The 19,383-nt window shown below is 47.0% G+C and overlaps 1 long non-coding RNA gene and 1 pseudogene across 1 annotated transcript; both read left to right on the forward strand.

Moving 5' to 3' along the window:
- Positions 1 to 423: 423 nt before the first annotated feature.
- LOC129051108 (uncharacterized) lies at positions 424 to 11,970 on the forward strand. Its single transcript, XR_008515167.2, has 4 exons — positions 424 to 571; positions 6,229 to 6,294; positions 10,866 to 11,007; positions 11,514 to 11,970. It is a non-coding gene; the product is annotated as an uncharacterized LOC129051108 (long non-coding RNA).
- Positions 1,618 to 6,167, forward strand: LOC112129703 (large ribosomal subunit protein eL32-like; annotated as a pseudogene).
- Positions 11,971 to 19,383: the final 7,413 nt, after the last annotated feature.

Below are 19,383 nucleotides of genomic sequence, written 5' to 3' on the forward strand. Positions count from 1 at the left end.
CCGTTTGTTCCAGCAGGTGTCTCTAAGTCTGTGTGCACACCCTCGGGGGCTTATGGGACCTATAAGAACAGATGATGCAGTGCCATGATTCTTCCCAGCTGTTCTGCCACAACCAAGCAATGCTCTGCCCTTCCTTGTATGCCCTCTGGCCCCATGGCAGTCTGAAAACACAAGGGAGTTCTCTTGATGGAAACTTCTTGGGAGACTGCAGGCCTGCTATGCAAAAGTCACTGCCCAAAAGCCAGAAAGCCATATGCTGTTTCCTTCCAAAAGTATCTGGAAATCAATTCAGGCAGCTCTTGCAGAATCTCAGAATCTTGGGGCTGGAACGAATCTCAGGAATCCGATTGCAAATGGGCAGTGGATGGACCACCTGCTTTAGACTCCACAAGGGGGCTTCTTAAACATGCAGAGTCCCAGGCTGAGCCCTGGAACCACCTGGTGAGCGGGGATGGGGAGTTGGAATCCACAGATCTGCATTTGGTAAGCTCTATGAGTGATTTTTCATTCAAGTGTGAGAAGTATTGATCCAAATCCTGACCCAGCCTCCAGGACAGCAGCACTTGCTAAGGTGAGACACACGGCTATTTTTTTCCATTCTTAAACATATCTAAGGCTGCATGCATTTCCCTTAGCATTCAGAAAGTCTTTCTCAACTTTCTTTTTTTATATCTAATCTTAGCTTTCTGAGCACCCTCCTTGGGTAATTTATTGAGCACACACTATCTACTGGGTGAGTTCATTGCATATTGCTTTTTACTATTCATGGCATCCTTTGAGTCACATATAGTTGGAGGCAGCTGGAGAGGGAGGGGAAAATAAGAAGAAAGGAGGTCGTGGGAAAAGAAGGGAAAGGCAGAGATGAGGAAGACATTCCCTTATCTCCTGCCTTTGGGAACAATAAGCTGACTTCTTGGTGTGTCCTGGTCATTTTTACAACTGGAGAAGATAGAGTGTCATTGAAACTCAGAACTGCCACATTTGGAAAAATTAAATTCTACTTTTGTTTTTCCAGACTTCCCAGGCCATATTACATCTTTCTGACCAGTTGGATGCTATAGGAAGTCAGCTCAGATGCTTCTAGGGAACCTTAGGCTTTTGTGAGAAAAAGAAGGCATGCAGCTGGTACTAGCCTCCCCTCTTCTTCCAGCGTTGGACAGTGCATTCATTTTCTAGGGCTGTCATAACAAATTACCACCCTCTGGTGGCTTAAAGCAACAGGATCTTATTATCTCAGAGTTCTGGAGGCTAGACGTTTAAAACCAAGGTGTCAGTGGGGCCATACTCCCTCCAAAGCCTCTAGGAGAGAATTTTCCTTGCCTCTTCCAGCTCCTGGTGATTCCTGGCTGATATGGTTTGGCTTTGTCCCCACTCAAATCTCATCTTGAATTATAGCTCCCATAATTCCCATGTGTTGTGGGAGGGACCAAGTTGGAGGTAACTGAATCACAGGAACAGGTTTTTTCTGTGCTGGTCTTGTGATAGTGAACATGTCTCACGAGATCTGATGGTTTTCTAAAGAGGAGTTCCCCTGCACTTGCTCTCCTGCTGCTGCCATGTAAGACTTGACTTTGCTCTTCATTCACCTTCTGCCATAACTGTGAGGACTCCCTAGACATGTGGAACTGTGAGTTGATTCAACTTCTTTCCTTTATAAATTACCCAGTCTCAGGTATGTCTTTATTAGCAGCGTAAGAATGGACTAATACACTGGCATTTCCTGGCTTGTGACAACATCATTCCAATCTCTGCTTCTGTCTTCATATGGCCTTTTCCTGCCTGTCTTTGTGTGTCCTTCTCTGTCTCTTATAAGGACACAATCACTGAAGCTCACTCTAATCCCATATGATCTCATCTCAATCCTTAACTACATCTGAAAAGATTCTATAAGGTCACATTCTGAGGTTCCAGGTGGACATGGATTTTGGTGGAGGACACTATGCAACCCACCACAGATAGGGACACTGTATCAGTCCATTCTCATGCTGCTATAAGGACATATCCGAGACTGGGTAATTTATAAAGGAAATAGGTTTAATTGATTCACAGTTCTGCAGGGCTGGGGAGGCCTCAGGAAACTTGCAATCATGATGGAAGGAGAAGCAAACACGTCCTTCTTCACATGGCGGCAGGAGAGAGAAGAATGAGTGTGAGCGAAGGGGAAGCCCCTTATAAAACCATCAGCTCTCATGAGAACTTACTCACTATTACGAGAACATCATGGCGGAAACAGCCTCCATGATTCAATTACTTCCTACCAGATCCCTCCCATGACACGTGGGGATTATGGGAACTACAATTCAAGATGAGATTTGGGTGGGGTCACAGCCAAATCATATCAGACATGATTTACAGAGCCACGGCAGCCTGAGGGGCAGCATGAGGACAAAAATAAGCTAAGAAAGGCAGAGACATCAAAGGCTAAATGTGAAGACTCTGAGCTGAGCCATGAGCTGTCAGGTCTGGAAAGAGTCAGTGCAATAAAAACAGCATGGTTCATATTGGCTGTGGAGTCACCCAGACCTGGGTTCAAATTCCAGGCCACTGTTACTTTTAGGAGGGAAACCCAGAAGAGTTTTCTCATGGCTTTAAACTTTCTCTAACCTCTACGAAAACTTTATTTGAGGAATACACAAAATAATGCACTCAATAATTCACTCACATTCCTTGTTCTTTATCTAAGAGCAGCAATTTTGCCTTACTTATTTTTCTATCTCCCGCATATGACACATAATATAAAGTAATTAATATTTGTGGGCCCAGAGTAATCCACCAAATATTTGTTATGTGTCAGTAGCTACTTTAAATATTACAAAGCTTCAGTTTCTACCAGTGAAATACGGGGATTTGTTGGGCCTGGGTTACTGGAGTGTTACTGGAATAATAAGCAATTAAAGATCAGGAAGGCTTCCAGTTCAACGTGGTAGATTAAGTATGCATGTGTGCCCCCACTCCAATCTCACATTAAATTGTAATTCCCCAGTGTCAGGGGTGGGGCCTGGTGGGAGGTGATTGGATCATGGGGGTGGATTTCTCATGAATGGTCTAGCACTCTCCCCCTTGGTACTGTCCTCATGATAGTGAGTGAGTTCTCATGAGATCTGGTCATTTAAGCCTGTGCAGCATCCCCCCACCCGTGCTCTCTTGCTTCTGCTCTGGCCATGTGATGTGACTGCTCCCCTTCACCTTCTGCCATGATTGTAAGCTCCCTGAGGCCTCCCCAGAAGCTGAGTAAATGCCAGCACCATGCTTCCTGTACAGCCTGCAGAACCATGAGCCAATTAAGCCTCTTTTCTTTATAAATTACAGTCTCAGATTTTTTTTATAGCAATGCTTGAATGGCTTAATACAACATGATCTTTTCCACTCCTTCCCTAAGCCCCTGAAATGATAGTAAACGAAATTAAAAGATAAAAAAAGTCAGAAAGACAAGGAGAATGAGAGAGGAGAGGACATGAGAGGGTTTTGAAAGTCAGCAGCTCTCTCTTCTCTCTTCCTTGGCACTGCCTACGGAGGTGGCAGCCATCTCCTACTCAGCGTCGTGGCCACCCTCAGACCCCTCGTGAAGCCCAGGATTGTGAAAAACAGAACCAAGAAGTTCATCTGGCACCAGTCAGATCCATATGTCAAAATTAAGTGTAAATGGCAGAAACCCAGAGGTACTGACAACAGGGTTCATAGAAAGTTCAAGGGCTGCTCAACATTAGTTATAGGAGTCACAAAAAAACAAAGCACATGCCGCCCAGTGGCTTCCGGAAGTTCCTGGTCCACAATGTCAAGGAGGTAGAAGTGCTGCCGATGTGCAACAAATCTTACTGTGCTGAGATGGTTCACAATGTTTCCTCCAAAAATGGCAAAGCCACATGGAAAGAGCAGCCCAGCTGCTCTCACAGCCACCAACCCCAATGCCAGGCTGCACAGCGAAGAACAGGAATACACAGCTCACGTGCATGTCTTATTTGTGTTTAAACAAAACCATAAAAACTGCCTGAAAAAAAAGAAGAAAAAAAAAATGTCAGCAACGGATTTAGCTGATTAAAAAAAGTTGAAGCACAACTGACTACAGAGGAAGAGGCCATGCAAGGTAGCCAACCCACACCTTGACAAACCAGGATGCAAGGAATTGGATGCAGTCACCTGTTGTCTCCCAAAGCAGTGTGTGCAATGGGGCAGGGAACAGCAGGCTTCCTTGAGAGTCTGTACCAAGCCACTGGAGCTCCCGGATCCCCAGCACACCCCTGCCCTATGCACCAGGCAACTCCTCGTCCGCCACAACAGGAGACAAAACTGGACCAGGGAGAGTCCAGGAGTGGGGACTGCACAGGGCAGGGGCAGCACAAGGACCAGAAGACAGGGGTACTAGAGAAATATCTACATGCCCCTTCATCTAGTTTGCTCTCCAAATGTTAGAGACCAACTTACAATCCACCCATGAGAACCATCTGGATTCCTCTGTGGTAAGATAGATCATCCCAAGAGAAAGCCCTAAGCATAGTGATATTTAAGAGTCTCCAGTGAAAAGTGGAGTCTCTCTCTAAGTGCCCTACAGCGAGATTTACCAGCTGTCTGGTCCCATCCACCTCCACCCCTACATCCAGAGCATTCAATGAGGCAAGCATCATCAGGCAGTCAGAGAAAATTCCCAGTAGGAAAGACAGAGACTAAAATAAGAAAATAGTGTGGGGCAGTGGGGGTGGTGGGAGCAGGGAAGGAGAAAGAAACCTGGAGAAAATAGGGAGCAAAAGAAAAAAAAAAAAGAAAAACGGTGACCTCCTTTCATTATTATCCCTGGATAGACAGAAGAAAGAATTGCCTTCAGGAGAGAAGAACAGAAGGCCACAAGAAGGAATTTTATGGCAACTAGAGCTTTTAAAAATTACTAAGTTTCTCTTATTCCTTACTAAGAGAAACAGTAAGACAGAATGATGAAAAAGAAGATCAAACCAGGGGTTCCAAGATCCAACAAATAAGAATTCCAAAAGAAGAACAGAAAAAAATTGAGGAAAGGAAATTGTGAAATAAATAAGAAAGTGAACATGAGTTTCCATATTGAAATGGATGATCAGGGGCCGAGTTCAATGAATGAAAATAGACCCATACCAAGACCCTGTGTCATGAAATTTCAGCTCATTAGACATAAAATAACCTTCAAAGGAGGGAAGTAGGAGGTGAGGAAAGGAGAGAGGGGGAAAGAGAGAGAAAGAGAGAAATTTCATATACAAAAGAGAAGGAATCTGAAGAGTACGGAACAATTCAATAGCAACACACAAGATGAGAAGGTAATGGAGCAATAATATCAAATTTCTAAGATAAAGTGATTTTCCACCTAGACTTCCATAGTAAACAAACTATCAATCAAGTGTGACAAAAACATTTTAGAATATGCAAGCTCTCAAAAAATTTTCCTCCACAGAAAGCTATGGAAGGATATGCTCCATCAGAAGGAGGGAGTAAATCAAGAAAAAGGAAGATTTGGGGGAGCCTGGTAGCAGAGTATTTCATTCAGGGATTGCCTAGGGTGGCATAAAACAGATTCATGAGCAAAGAGACATTTATTGTGCTCAAATACAAAAGTCCGGTGGGAGCAGTCACAATGCAACAGTTCTGTGATATCCGCGTGTGCCCAGTGCTGACTGTCTGTCTTGTCTTACCAGAGCTGGTGTACAGACTCCATCCTCGTGCTTGCCTCATGGTGCTGTGGTGGCTGTCCCATCTCTAGCTTTTCTTCTGTATTCCAGGCAGGAAGAAGAACGCAGCAAATGCGAAAAGAACAGCCTCTACCTCATAAAAACAAAACTTTCTTAGAAAAATTGTCAGCAGCCTACTGCTTTTATCTCGTTGGCCAGAATTTTGTCACCCTCCAGCTGCAATGGGCTGGGAAATATAGTTTTTAGGTTGGTATATTAGTTTCCTATTGCTGTTGTAATAAATAACCATGAAGAATGGTTTAAAACAAAGCAAATGTATTACCTTACAGTTCTAGAGGTCACAAGTCTGAAGTGGGTCTCACCGGGCTAAAATCAAGGTATCCTTGGCAGGGCCAAGTGCTTTTCTGGAGGCTCCAGAGGAGAATTTGTTTTTTTATCTCTTCCAGTTTCTAGAGGCCACCTATTTTCCTTGACTCATGGCTCCTTCCTCTGTCTTCAAAGCTTGCAATGGCCAGTTGAGACTTTCACACCTCGTACGACTCTGACTCATACTCTTCTGCCATCTTTTTCCATTTACAAGGACACTTGTGATTATATCTGTCTATTGGGAAAATCCGGGGTCACCTCCCCATCTCAAGGTCAGCTGGTAAGCAACCTTAATTCCATTTGCAACTTTGAATCCCCTTTGCCATGTAGCATAAGACAATCACAGCTTTTGGGGATTAGAACACAGACATCTTTTTTATTTTATTTTTATTTTTATTTTTAATAGAGATGGGGTCTCGCTTTGTCATCCAGGCTGGAGCACAGTAACGCACTTGTAGCTCACTGCAGCCTTAAACTCCCAGTCTCAAGCAATCCTCCCACTTTGGCCTCTTAAAGTGCTAGGATTACAGGGATGAACCACCACATCCGGCCAGAACATAGACCTTTTTAGGAGACCCTTATTCTGCCTACTATCTACTATACTGGGCGTAGTAGATATAGTTGCAGCTTTGTATAAAATCTGGGTCATTTTACTTTTTTTATTTGAGACAAAGTCTGGCTCTATCGACCAGGCTGGAGTGCAGCGGTGCCATCTTGACTCACTGCAATCTCTGCCTTCTGGGCTTTAGACATCCTCCCATCTCAGTCTCCCAAGTAGCTGGGACTACAGGCACACACCACCAGGCCAAGCTAATTTTTGTATTTTTTGTAGAGATGGGGGCTCAGCATGTTGCCCAAGCTAGTCCTGAACTTGTGAGCTCAAGTGATTCACCTGTCTTAGCCTTCCAAAATGCTGGGATTACAAGCATGAGCTACAGCCCCTGACCTGGGTCATTTTATTTAGTATGAAGGGAAGGGTGAATTTAGGCAGGCACACATGCTAAGGATTATAGAGTGGAAAGATGGGAGGAGGCAGGGGTCCCCAATTGTACCACAGAGTCATTTCTCCAAACCCAGACTGAACCTCTGCTGTACTTCAAGTTACATGAGAGACACCTACCCTTATGTGGTTAAGCTGCTTTAGCAAGGCTTGAGTTCCATGAAGCCCAGTGTAAGCCCAAGGAAACTTTCACGTTTTAAGGTAAGAATTCAATAGATAATGTTTAAAACCAAAACAAGGAGAAATGCCAGGATGAGCATGGTATTGGGAAGTAGGAGGTAAATATCAAAAGAAACATCTAAATCAGAATTTAAAGAGGTGCCCCCAGGGAGCAGATTCAGAGTTGGGTAAGTAGAGGGCAGAGCATGGCTGACTTCCTTCAAAAATGGTTTTCATGCCATTTGACTTACTAAACTTCATTTATCTGTTATCATGCCTAATGAAAATCAATTTTTAATTTAAAAGTGATGATAATAGTTCGGAGCACCTATAGCAATAAACTAGGAGGTGCAAGAAAATTATCTACCCATGCAATTCCCCCAACCAGGCTGCATCAGGCTGGGAGGGTCATGAACTGGTTCCCGCAGGGGCCACCGTGGAGCACAACCAGGAGGTGACACACAGCCTTGGCACAACAGTGGTCCACATTTACCTTCCCCAGCGAGGGTCCTCGGCATCCTGCTAGCCCTCCTGAGCTACAAAGGACAGGAAGTTGGGGCAGATTCATTTGCTTTCCCTAACAAGATCTCATTTGAGGAGGAGAGCTCAGAAGAGCAAACGAGAAAAGAAAAGTCAGGGGCTGGTTTCAGGGAGAAAAGTGACCACGGGCCATTCCTTGGGCCATGTCTGCTTCTCTAAGCCTGGCCCTGGGGAACAAAACTTAGATCTTGATCATCCAGCATAGCTCTGGCATGCTGAGCGTGTGATACACCTGTCTCCACCGTCAGGCAAATGAGTGGGTTCGCAGGCAGAGGCCTGCCCTGCCAAACAATGCTGCCCTTTGTCCCCGCCCAGGGCTCAGGAGCCGCAAGGAAGCCAAATCCATCAGCACTTGTCAGGGCCCTTGATGCACACAATGCAAGTTATGATCCACACTCCCTGGCAAAGCCCCAGGCTTCCAGCAGGCAGCATTAACTGACACGCAATGTGTCAGTCAGCCTTCTAAAAGCCAAGGGTGGGGACCCGTGCAAGGGGGCGACTGAGCTCTCATTCCCAGAAGCCAACCAGAGCCAGTGAAGGGGCCGCAGAGACTCCGACACATCATTTTCATAAAAACAGCCCCAGGAGAGCATTGCATTAGGAAAAATCATTTCCCGTATTGGCAGCGGGCTCTTCCGATGGCTTTAGCAAACACCACACACACCGAAGCAGTGCAGTGCACGCCCTTGGCTCACATGCCCGACCGCATACGGGACAGACCAGGGATGAGGGAGACTGGAAGTATGAATTCCCAAATCAGACTCCCTACAAATGCAACACCGCCTGGAAAGGGTCACCCCTCCTTCGTAGCCAGCAAGGTGGCAGGCTTTACAGAAGCAAGGGGATTTTGTGACCAAAAAGAACCTGGAAGCAGCCTCCGTGGATGCTGCCAATGTTATTGTGTGCATTTCTTGATGCATCCTGCAAACCACTCTGGGCTGTCCTATTCTGTTCGGTCACCCCCTCCCTGCCTCCACCCTCCCACCACATGACTGCCAGTCACCAGGCCAGGAATATCACAAGCGTCTTCCTTGGGCAAACAACCGGTCCTCTGCAGACACCTAGACTGACCCTGGCACTCGACACAGAGGGAGGGGACGGAAGACAAGTGTGTGTTCAAAGTCTGCAGTCCCCTGGGGAGGGGTCACTGGCACCATCTGCCTTGGCTATCAGGGCAAGGCAAGTTCAGAGCTACAATTAGTGCTGATTCAGCCACGCTCCCTTGCTCTCATTCCCTAGGCTTCCCTACAAGCCTAGTTATGGGCATGAAATGAGCTAGTGAATGAGTTTTCAGAAAAGCAAACGTTCCCTTAGAAATACAAAATATTTGAGTCAAATAATATCAAGTAAGATTTTGTTGTTTTTGGCCAAAGGTCACTGTTTAACTTAAAGGAAAGCAATAAAATATATGCAATATATAAATTCTATAAATTATAGTTATAGAGTAAATTATAGTAAATTTATACAGTAAATTATAGTTATATAGTAAATTATATAGTATCACTTCTTTTGGTGTGATAATGGTATTGGAGTCACGTAAAAAAGAATGCCATTCCTTCTCAAGATACATACTAACTTGTTTATGAATAAAATGACAAGAAGTCTGTTTGTTTTTTAGTATTTTTTTTATTTTTTATTTTTTTGGGGACGGAGTCTCGTTCTGTCGTCCAGGCTGGAGTGCAGTGGCACGATCTCGGCTCACTGCAAGCTCTGCCTCCCAGGTTCAAGCGATTCGCCTACCTCAGCCTCCTGAGTAGCTGGGATTACAGGCCTGTGCCACCATGCCCGGCTAATTTTTGTATTTTTAGTAGAGATGGGGTTTCGCCATGTTGGCCAGGCTGGTTTCGAACTCCTGACATCAAGTGATCTGCCCACCTCGGCCTCCCAAAGTGGTGAGATTACAGCTGTGAGCCACCGCATCCAGCCTGTTTGTTTTTAATAACAAGGAGGAGGATGGAAGTGAACCCTGGCCAGGGTTGATGGTTGTTGGACTATGTGATGGGGACATGAGGGTTCATGACACCATTCTGTTTGCTTCAGCATAGGTTTGAAATTCTCCATAATATAAGGTTGAACAAAAACACAGTTTAAAGATCAAGCAGAATAAAGAATAAATCAGTGAGTGTACAAATTTATGCATGCAAATGATCAGATCTGGCCTTGCTTTGAAATTGTAGTGGCTACAACAGATTTGGTTTTGCTTTTTGTAACCAGACAGCAAGAAGGTGAGGAAGCTCCTGTGGGTGTCAGACAATAAGCCACTCACTGGTCTTTGGTTCTTGTTTTTGAGATGGGGTCTCACTCTGTTGCCCCGGCTGGCACTCACCGTTTTTGGTAGGATTCCAGAGCAAAACCTAGTGACATTTACTCTCAAAATATATCTGCTCTAGTATCAGACTTATGTCTAACAAAATTAGTGATCAGATGGGAGGCTGACTATCCTGAAACAGGATACAGTTTGATCAAGGCAGTAGGTATGTTTTAAAAGGACAGACTGGGCCTGGCGGCCGTGGTGTCTCTTGCCTGTAATCCCAGCATTTTGGGAGGCCGAGGTGGGTGGATTACCTGAGGTCAGGAGTTTGAGACCAGCCTGGCCAACATGGCAAAACCCTGTCTCTACTAAAAACACAAAAATTAGCCAGGTGTGGTGGTGTGCACCTGTAGTCTCACCTACTTGGGAGGCTGAGGCAGGAGAATCGCTTGAACCCAGGAGGCTGAGGTTACAATGAGCCAAAAATCGCACCATTGCACTCCAGCCTGGGTGACAAAGCAAGACTCTGTCTCAAAAAAATAGAAATAAAAGGACAAACTGGTCAGGTATAATGGCTGGCAACAGTCTCTTTTAATCACCTGGTACCCTAAGGTAAAGCATCCCCAAAAACCTCAAGGATATTTTTATTACTTTTGTATGTTATTTGAGAGAGCCGTAATTCCATTTTTAGCTGGTGCATTGTTCAAGCTAATGTTATCTACTTAATCTTTTCCTCTGGCTAGTTTGGTTCTTAGCAGGTTGTGGTGGTTGAGATTAAGATTAGAGATGTAATATCAAAACCACCAGTTCAGAACCCGAATTGTAACATACACATCCACCTGCAGAGATGCTCTTTCCTTCTGATTGGCAAGATTGTAACCTACTTCTCAATTGATTTCAGCATCGAACACTCCGGGCTGGCTCAATTCCTTTCTACGCCTGCCAAGAAAATCTAAGTGGATAATGATGCTGACCAATCTATGGGCCGTGGGCAACACAGGAAGTCAGTGGGCCCACAAAAAGCTGGGCACCACGTGTTACAGGTAATATTCTCAGGGCCCAAAATGGGTGGCACCAGCCTCCCTGACCAGTCAAAGGAGGCAGGAAATGGAAGCTGAGCTCATGGTGGGAGGAAGCTGGGTGTGGGTGGTGGTGGCAGCCCTGGGCAGAGAAGGGTGTGTTTCCGAGGGCGCCTTGTGCCCTACCTGTTTGCTGCAGCTTTCCAAACCACAAAGCCCTGCCTGCAGCTCCCTGCCAAGGCTGATCATAATCTGCCATGCTATCGGCATTGTCATCTCTTATACAGATGCACATTGAGTGCCTCGAATTCTGAGGTTGATCCCCTGAGGAATCTTGCCTTTTCCCAGTGCCATAGTGCTCGTCCATCCAGGCACATGGCAGCAACACCACCACAGGGATGCCCAGGGTGCCAAGCTGCATGCCTGCTACCTCCCTTGCCTCCTGCTTCCTCAGCCCGCCTCTTCTACCCAACCCTGAGCCTCAGAAGGAGGCCGAACCATCTGCCCGTTTTCATTCTTGTCTTTTGCAGTTGGGAAATGAATCTTCAGTGACAGAACCCACAGAGGAAAACACCCAAACCTGACCCTCCCTTTAACCTTGCGAGCGCTATCACTCAGTCAGATACCACCACTGTTTCCTGAGGACTAAGAGAGATGGCTCTTTGCCTGATGGAGCTGTGAGGACGATGATGGGAAACGGGCATGCTGGCATCGGAGTTTTTCTGGATTGGAAAAAGAGGATTTTACTTTTCGGCACCTGCCAGCATGATAGGTTTGCCAAGAATTCTACACTAAACAAACACACACGCCTACATCACCCCTCCTCCCAAGCAGGCATAACCCACTGGGGAAGGAAACAGCTCAGGATGACAGGGGTTCATGAACCTTGCTGGTTTCCAGGGCACGATCCATTTTAATCTCCGCCAGAGGACTTAAAAATCTATTCTGTCAATATCTCCCTTATTAGTAAAGTTTGGGTCCCAAAGCAAGAAAACTAAGGCTTAATTTTGACTTAGAAGATTGTTGTTGTTGTTTTACTATAAGTTTTGATTATGTAGTATGTGTGTGTATATATATGTTATTCACTACATACATATTTATATATTTTTAATATATTTTATATTTTAATATAACATATAGTACATATTATATCATATGTAATTATATATTAAAATATATAATTATACATATATTTTTATAAAGTATATTTTAATGTATATATAAATTATACACATGTATATACAAATGTGTATATCAATATTTATGTATATATTTAGATTTGAAAGCCTTGGGGACACGTAGGTCCATATCCTCTTGTAGATATCGTAGTGGGATCCTGGCTTTTGGTTATTGTCTCCCCCCGTGTCTCCTATTCCCTTTCCGTCCCATTTTTTTCTTGCAAAGAACAAGAAATGACTGAGGCTTTCATAGCCATTGTCACAGAATAGGTCCTGTGGGGAGCTGATTTGTAAAAAGTTCCTGGACCAAAATAAAGGTAGTGACCAAAATGAAGTCATCTCTGCCACCTCCCAGTGGGTATCGATGTGGAAACGGTAACTTGAATCTGAAGCTTCTTTGTGCCAAGCCCCACTGTGCTGATGAGAGCAGACAGGGTGCGAGAGAAAGGGGCACACAGAGTGGACATGTGGATGCAGTTCCTCAAGCCCTTGAAGAAACCAAGGGTTGGCCGCAGCCCTGACCCATAGTTCTGGGAGATGGGTCCGTGGTAACCCCGCAAGGGAGAAGAGGGCAAAAAGGCCAGGATTCCCAGGGCTCATCCAGAACAGCCCATCCGTCCAGATGGGTTTCCTTGATTCCAGCACCTTCCCTGCTCACACATGTCTTTCATCCATTCATTGTACCACCTTGAAGTGGAGAATATGCAAAAGAGACAATAAAATCATATCATCGCCACATGTAGTTTGCTGTGTCATGCTTATCCTGGTGGATGAAAAAGAGGCCCATGAACCTATGAAAGCCATTCTTGCCACCTGGGTTTATGAGCCAATAGACTATGGCAGAGGTGATGGGATGTCATGCTCATGCTTATGCTATATTACATAAGACTCTCACTTACTAGCTGACTCAGTCGAGGGGCTCTCCTTGCTGGTTTGATCAGTAAGCAGCCATGCTGGGAAAAACCCATGTCCCTAGAAGCTGAAGGAAGCCTCCAGCTCACAGCCAGCAAGAAGCAGGGTCCCTAAACCCATACCTGCCAGAACTGAATACTGCCAGCAATGGGAATGAGTTTGGGAGCAGATTTCTCCCCACTTGAGCCCCTGGAGGAGACTATAGTTAGGCCAACTCCTTGATTGCAGCTTGTGAGACCCTGAACAGACGCCCAGTTAAAACTGTCCAGATTTCTAACCAAGAGAAACTGAAATAATCACGTGTTGTTTTAATCTGCTAAATTCGTGGTAGTTTATCACACACAAATAGAAAATGAATACAACGACCATCTCCCACCAACTTACCAAATATGATAAATGTTCACATGGAAGAAATGTACAGACTCATACTCATCTATTCAAGAGCAGTCCTTTGTTTTTTAACCTGTGTTACGGGCTTGTTAGGAACTGAAAAAAATCACATTTTTTATTTTTTTTTTTTGAGACAGAGTCTCACTGTGTTGCCCAGGCTGGGGTACTCTGGTGTAATCTTGGCTCACTGCAACCTCTGCCTCCTGGGTTCAAGCGATTCTCCTGCCTCCCACCCTAGCCTCCCAAGTAGCTGGGACTACAGGTGCGCAACACCACACCCGGCTGATTTTTTGTGTTTTTAGTAGAGATGGGGTTTCCAGGCTGATCAGGAACTCCTGACCTCATGAGATCCACCCACTTTGGCCTTCCAAAGTGCTTGGATTATAGGCGTGAGCCACCACTCCTGGCCAAAAATTTGCATTTCTATAATTTCACATAATAAGTTCAGTAAGCATTTTCACTGAAACAGCAGAAAGGGAGCTGGTTCTAATTAAAGACAAACTTCGAAAAGGTTTAAATTTTACTAATCTTAAATCAGTTCGCTGTTGTTTTCCATGGGACACACTCCAGGGCATGGTGGTGACCAACACAGTCTGCAAACCCAAGTGCACATTGAACCCAACCCTAAAAGGCAAAGGTCAGAGAAAGGGTACACCTCTGACCTCCTTCCTGCACAACTACAAAGTGGAACCCAAGCTTTGGCTAAGGGCCTCCCCTCTTTGCATGCTCCCCAGGCTTGCCCCATGTTTCCACTTTTCCCTGATGCATCCTGGGCTTCTTGGAGGTCAACCTTTAAACATGGGGCTTGTAACTCAGCTCACACCTGACCAATCAGGTAGTAAAGAGGGCTCACTAAAATACAAATTAGGCTAAAAGCAGGAGGTAAAGAAATAGTCAAATCATATATTGCCTGAGAGCACGGGGGAGGGACGATGATAGGGATATAAACCCAGGCATTCGAGCAGGGAGCGGCAACCCTCTTTGGGTCCCCTCCCTTGTACGGGAGCTCTGTTTTCATGCTATTAAATCTTGCAACTGCACACTCTTCTGGTCTGTGTTTGTTACGGCTCGAGTTGAGCTTTCACTCGCTGTCCACCACTGCTCTTTGCCACTGTCGCAGACCCACTGCTGACTTCCACCCCCCCGGATCCAGCAGGGTGTCCGCTGTGCTCCTGATCCAGTGAGGCACCCATTGCTGCTCCTGTTCCGGCTAGAGGCTCACCATTGTTCCTGTGTGGCTAAGCGTCTAGGTTCGTCCTAATCGAGCTGAACACTAGTCACTAGTTCCACGGTTCTCTTCCATGATCCATGGCGTCTAATGGAGCTGTAACACTCACCGCATGGCCCAAGGTTCCATTCCTTGGAATCGGTGAGGCCAAAAACCTCAGGTCAGAGAACAAAAGGCTTGCCGCCATCTCAGGAGCTGCCCGCCCCATCATGGGAGCAGCTCGCCACCATCTTGGGAGCTTTAAGAACAAAGACTCACCTGTAACAATGGCTCTTGTAATCAGTGAAGGGGGATGCTAGCTTGGCCTTAAACCCCACGGCTGGGTCCTCACCACGTCCAAACAGGCTGGATCTGCTCGCTCCCTGCCAGGAGGAGGGAGGCCAATGAGAAATGTATCATTGTGGCTCATAGTGCACCAGAGAGTGGAGACTATATCAGAAAAGACCCCGCATGATTTCCAAACTGATATTTTAATTTGGCGGAGGACCATGGGCTGTGGGGATGCTGGGATACAGGTCCATAGGTTCACCCTCTGCAAAGAATCACACATCTTTCCTTGGGCCACACAAACCAGCTGCTCTTCTGTTACAGGAAAAGGGTTCTGATCCAGTCCCCAAGAGAGGGTTCTTGGATCTCGCGCAAGAAAGAATTCAAGGCGAGTCCCAAGTGCAAAGTGAAAGCAAGTTTTATTAAGAAAGTAAAGGAATAAAAGAATGGCTACTCCGTAGGCAGAGCAGCCCCAAGGGCTGCCGGTTGCCTATTTTTATGGTTATTTCTTGAAGATATGCTAAACAAGGGGTGGATTATTCATTCCTCCCCTTTCTAGACCATATAGGGTAACTTCCTGACATTGCCGTGGCATTTGTAAACTGTCATGGCGCTAGTGGGAGTGTAGCAGTGAGGATGACCAGAGGTCACGCTCGTGACCATTTTAGTTTTGGTGGGTTTTGGCCAGCTCCTTTACTGCAACCTGTTTTATCAGCAAGGTCTTTGTGACCTATATTTTGTGCCAACCTCCTATCTCCTCCTGTGACTTAGAATGCTTTAACTGTCTGGATATGCACTCCAGTAAGTTTCAGCCTCGTTTTAGCCAGCTCCTGTTTAAGATGGAGTTGTTCTGGTTCACATGCCTCTGACACTTCCAGCTCTTCCACCCACACACATCTTCCCTGCTTTGGGGCATAGGGCAGTAGCCTCGTACCCTGAGGATTCTCGAAGGTCTGGGGTCCGAGCAGCTCCATCAGAAGCCCCATCGGGGACCTCTGAGGTCTCAGTGACAGTCCCTGGGGACAGACGGTAGCTTCCCAGGACCCTTTCCCTTTTAAGCCACTGGCAGAGTCCAGGCACTTTCAGGGGGTTGAGAGCTAGAAGGTCAGAGAGCGGGAGATAATCCAGAGGTAGGTTCGGGGTTACTGTTTTGCTCAGCCCTGGATGGCCAGGCCCAGCCTCCCGCGTTCTACTAGAAGGAGGAGGAAGACGGTTTAGTTCTTCCCAGGGCAGGAGAGAGAAGCACAATTGTGAGCTGGGCTCCTCCTGCCTCTGAACACACCGCCACCCCTTCTCCCAGGTGCTGGGCTGGGGTGTGTGGAAGATGAAGGAAAAGTGAATTAACTAAATGGGGTTCCTGCAGTGTCTGGGAAGCCTCTAAACCCCCGAGCACCTCAGGCTTCCCTGCCATGATTCAGAGGTGAGGTTACCTAAAAGCCAAGGAAGCCTGGGCTTTGGGGACCCTCACTCACAGGCCCCCTTCCAAAAAAGCCCTGCACCTAAGTTTGTATTGGGACTTCTGTATTATTTTTCCCAAAGGGCGCTCCCCACGTTGTATACACTTCCGGCCCCCAAATCTGGATCCACCCTGGGAAGGGACAAACTGGGGACAGCCTACCCACATTCGGCCAGCGGGGAGTCCGACCGGCCTTGGTATCTCCAAGCGAAGTAACAGTGGTCGCCCCTTGCGTCCCTCCCCCTCTGGGGCGCATCGTCCCTTGCGTGCAAAGCCGCGGCACCGCCGCGAGTCTCGCCCCCGCCCTGCACAGGTAAACAGCCACCGGCCACCCGCCCTGCAGGGCATCCCGGGGACCTGCCCCTGGCGCCACGCCCGGCGCCCCAGGGAGGCCCAGCCCGCAGGCCCCGCCGACCGGGCGCGGCGCCCCGGGAACGTGCACCGGGGCAGGCAGCCCGGCCTCACCTGGCCCCAGCGCGGAGCCGGATCACACCTGCCTGCTGGGTGAGCCGAGGGCATTCGCAGAAGGGAAGGGACAAGACCTGGGAAGGGACGCCTGTGGCTTAGAAAGACCCTCATGCAGGGCCGGGCGTGGGGTGCGCTGATAAAAATTCCTGGAGCTGTATAATTCACATGGCAGATTTGTCCCTTTGCCTCGATCTAAAGGAATGGGAAGGAACAGCCGCTGGGCTCTCATTTGCTTCCAACTTGCACAGATTCAACTACCAATTATCCGAGAGGAGAGGAATGCAGTGCAGGGCGTTGGGCCACGAAACTGAAAGCTGCGGGCGAGGCGCGGGGGAGGTCGATTTCTGCGTCCTGCTGCCTCCACGCACAGTGAGAACCCACCCCGCCACTGTGTTCCTGTCCTCACAGGTAAAGTCAAGATAATAATATCTACCTCACGGGGGATTCAAGGAAGTGGTGAGAGCGTAAAGCCCCCTGTCTGGTAGAGTGAATACCTGAGCAATGGCCTTCTGGTCCCGTCTTCAGCACAGCAGGACGAAAACGTCTTCTGTTGGGATCCCAGAGAAGATCCAGACGCTGACACCTGCCCCTACCTCTCTACTTCTCAACATACCAGTCACCTGGAAGAAGGGTCCATTCAAAGCAAAGCCTGTAGCCAATGAGTTGTTTCTGCCATCAAACAGTCGAGCATGTGAGGCCCAATAGGCAGTCCTGGTTGTTTTGTGACAGAGTCTCACTCTGTCGCCAGGCTGGAGTACAGTGGCGTGATCTCGGCTCACTGTAACCTCCACCTCCCGGGTTCAAGTGATTCTCCTGCCTCAGCCTCCCGAGTAGCTGGGATTACAGGTGCACACCACCACACCAGCTAATTTTTGTATTTTTAGTAGAGACGGGGTTTCACCATGTTGGCCAGGATGGTCTCGATCCCATGACATCGTGATCAGCCCGCCTCGGCCTCCCAAAGTGCTGGGATTACAGATGCGCCGGCCAGGCAGTCCTGTTAAGCCATGCCACACAGCTTAAAAAAAGACACTGGCAAGTTCAAGTCCCAAAGTTACCAGCTGAAGGAAGAGACTTAAACCAAGCCAAGGACTTCCTATGACAGTTCTGAAATACCCTCTTCCCTCTTAAGTCCATACAACTGAGAAAATAGAACGGCCGGGTGCCGTGGCTCGTGCCTGTAATTCTAGCACTTTGGTAGGCAGAGGCAGGCAGATCACTTGAGGTCAGGAGTTTGAGACCAGCCTGGCCAATATGGTGAAAGCCCGTCTTTACTAAAATACAAAAATTAGCCGGGCATGGTGGCGCATGCCTGTAGTCCCAGCTACTCGGGAGGCTGAGGCATGAGAATTGCTTGACCTGGAAGGCGGAGGTTGCAGTGAGCTGAGATCGTGCCACTGCACTCCAGCCTGGGTGACAGAGCGAGCCTCTGTCTCTAAAAGAAAAAACAACAACAAAAAGGGAAAACCAAAGGTAAAATTTGATCCACAGGACTGGGCAAATTTCTACACTGGTAAAATCATGGCCTTGCTAAAGAAATTTAGAGCATCAATCAGGAAGGGATAAGACCCAGAGAATCCAAATGGAGACAAATGAGAGGATTTGGAAAACCTGAAGTTCTCTGAATCACCCAATCCTCAAAGAGCCTCCTTTGTCAGCGGAAACCCTCTTCTCCAGTCTTCTAACGCGCTTCGTAACGACACTACCATTTCTTTGCCTCCTTTGCAGTCTCACTGCAAGAGCAAGCCAGTTCTCATGCATTACCCTTGACTGTCTCCAGAATGGACAGGTAGATCCCAGCACTTCAGAAAGAAGGACAATGGCAAGCTCAAACCAGCAAGGATAAGGATTAGAAACCAACCTGATTTTGGGATTTTCCTAACTAAGGGTGCTTAATAAATGGGTGGAAGGATATCATTTTACATTGGTCTGATGTTGTTGACATACATTGCAGAGATTCTGGATTGCCTGTGCTGGCATGAGAAACTGGGAGTGACTTCTGAGCTAGACTGACCACTGGACACCAAGTGATTATCCCTAATGTATTACATGTCATTTGCAACCCAAGCTGTCCATCATGTACTGGGTCATCTGACACACTGATAAAATCCCATTACCAACTGGAAATGGCTTATGTGGGACTAGCTCCTAACCAGGTACTGAAGGCACAAGTGCATTATATGCATAGGTAGATCATTCCCTGTGTGCCTACTCCTGACCCTTTCATCAATCTAACGCCAGCCTCAAGGGGGTTTCCCAAGAGCTAGTGACTAAGAGAGGAAAAACCACTGATCCTCTTTTACAGATAGCTTCACACCATATGCTTGCCTACCTTTTTTTTTTTTTTTTTTTTTGAGACGAAGTCTCATTCTGTTGCCCAAGCTGGAGTTCAGTGGCACGATCTCAGCTCCCAACCTCTGCCTCCCGGGTTCCAGCAGTTCTGTCTCAGCCTCCCGAGTAGCTGGGACTACAGGTGGGTGCCACCACGCCCAGCTAATTTT

The sequence above is a fragment of the Pongo abelii genome, chromosome 19, assembly GCF_028885655.2.
Source record: "Pongo abelii isolate AG06213 chromosome 19, NHGRI_mPonAbe1-v2.0_pri, whole genome shotgun sequence".
Classification (NCBI taxonomy): Eukaryota; Metazoa; Chordata; class Mammalia; order Primates; family Hominidae; genus Pongo; species Pongo abelii.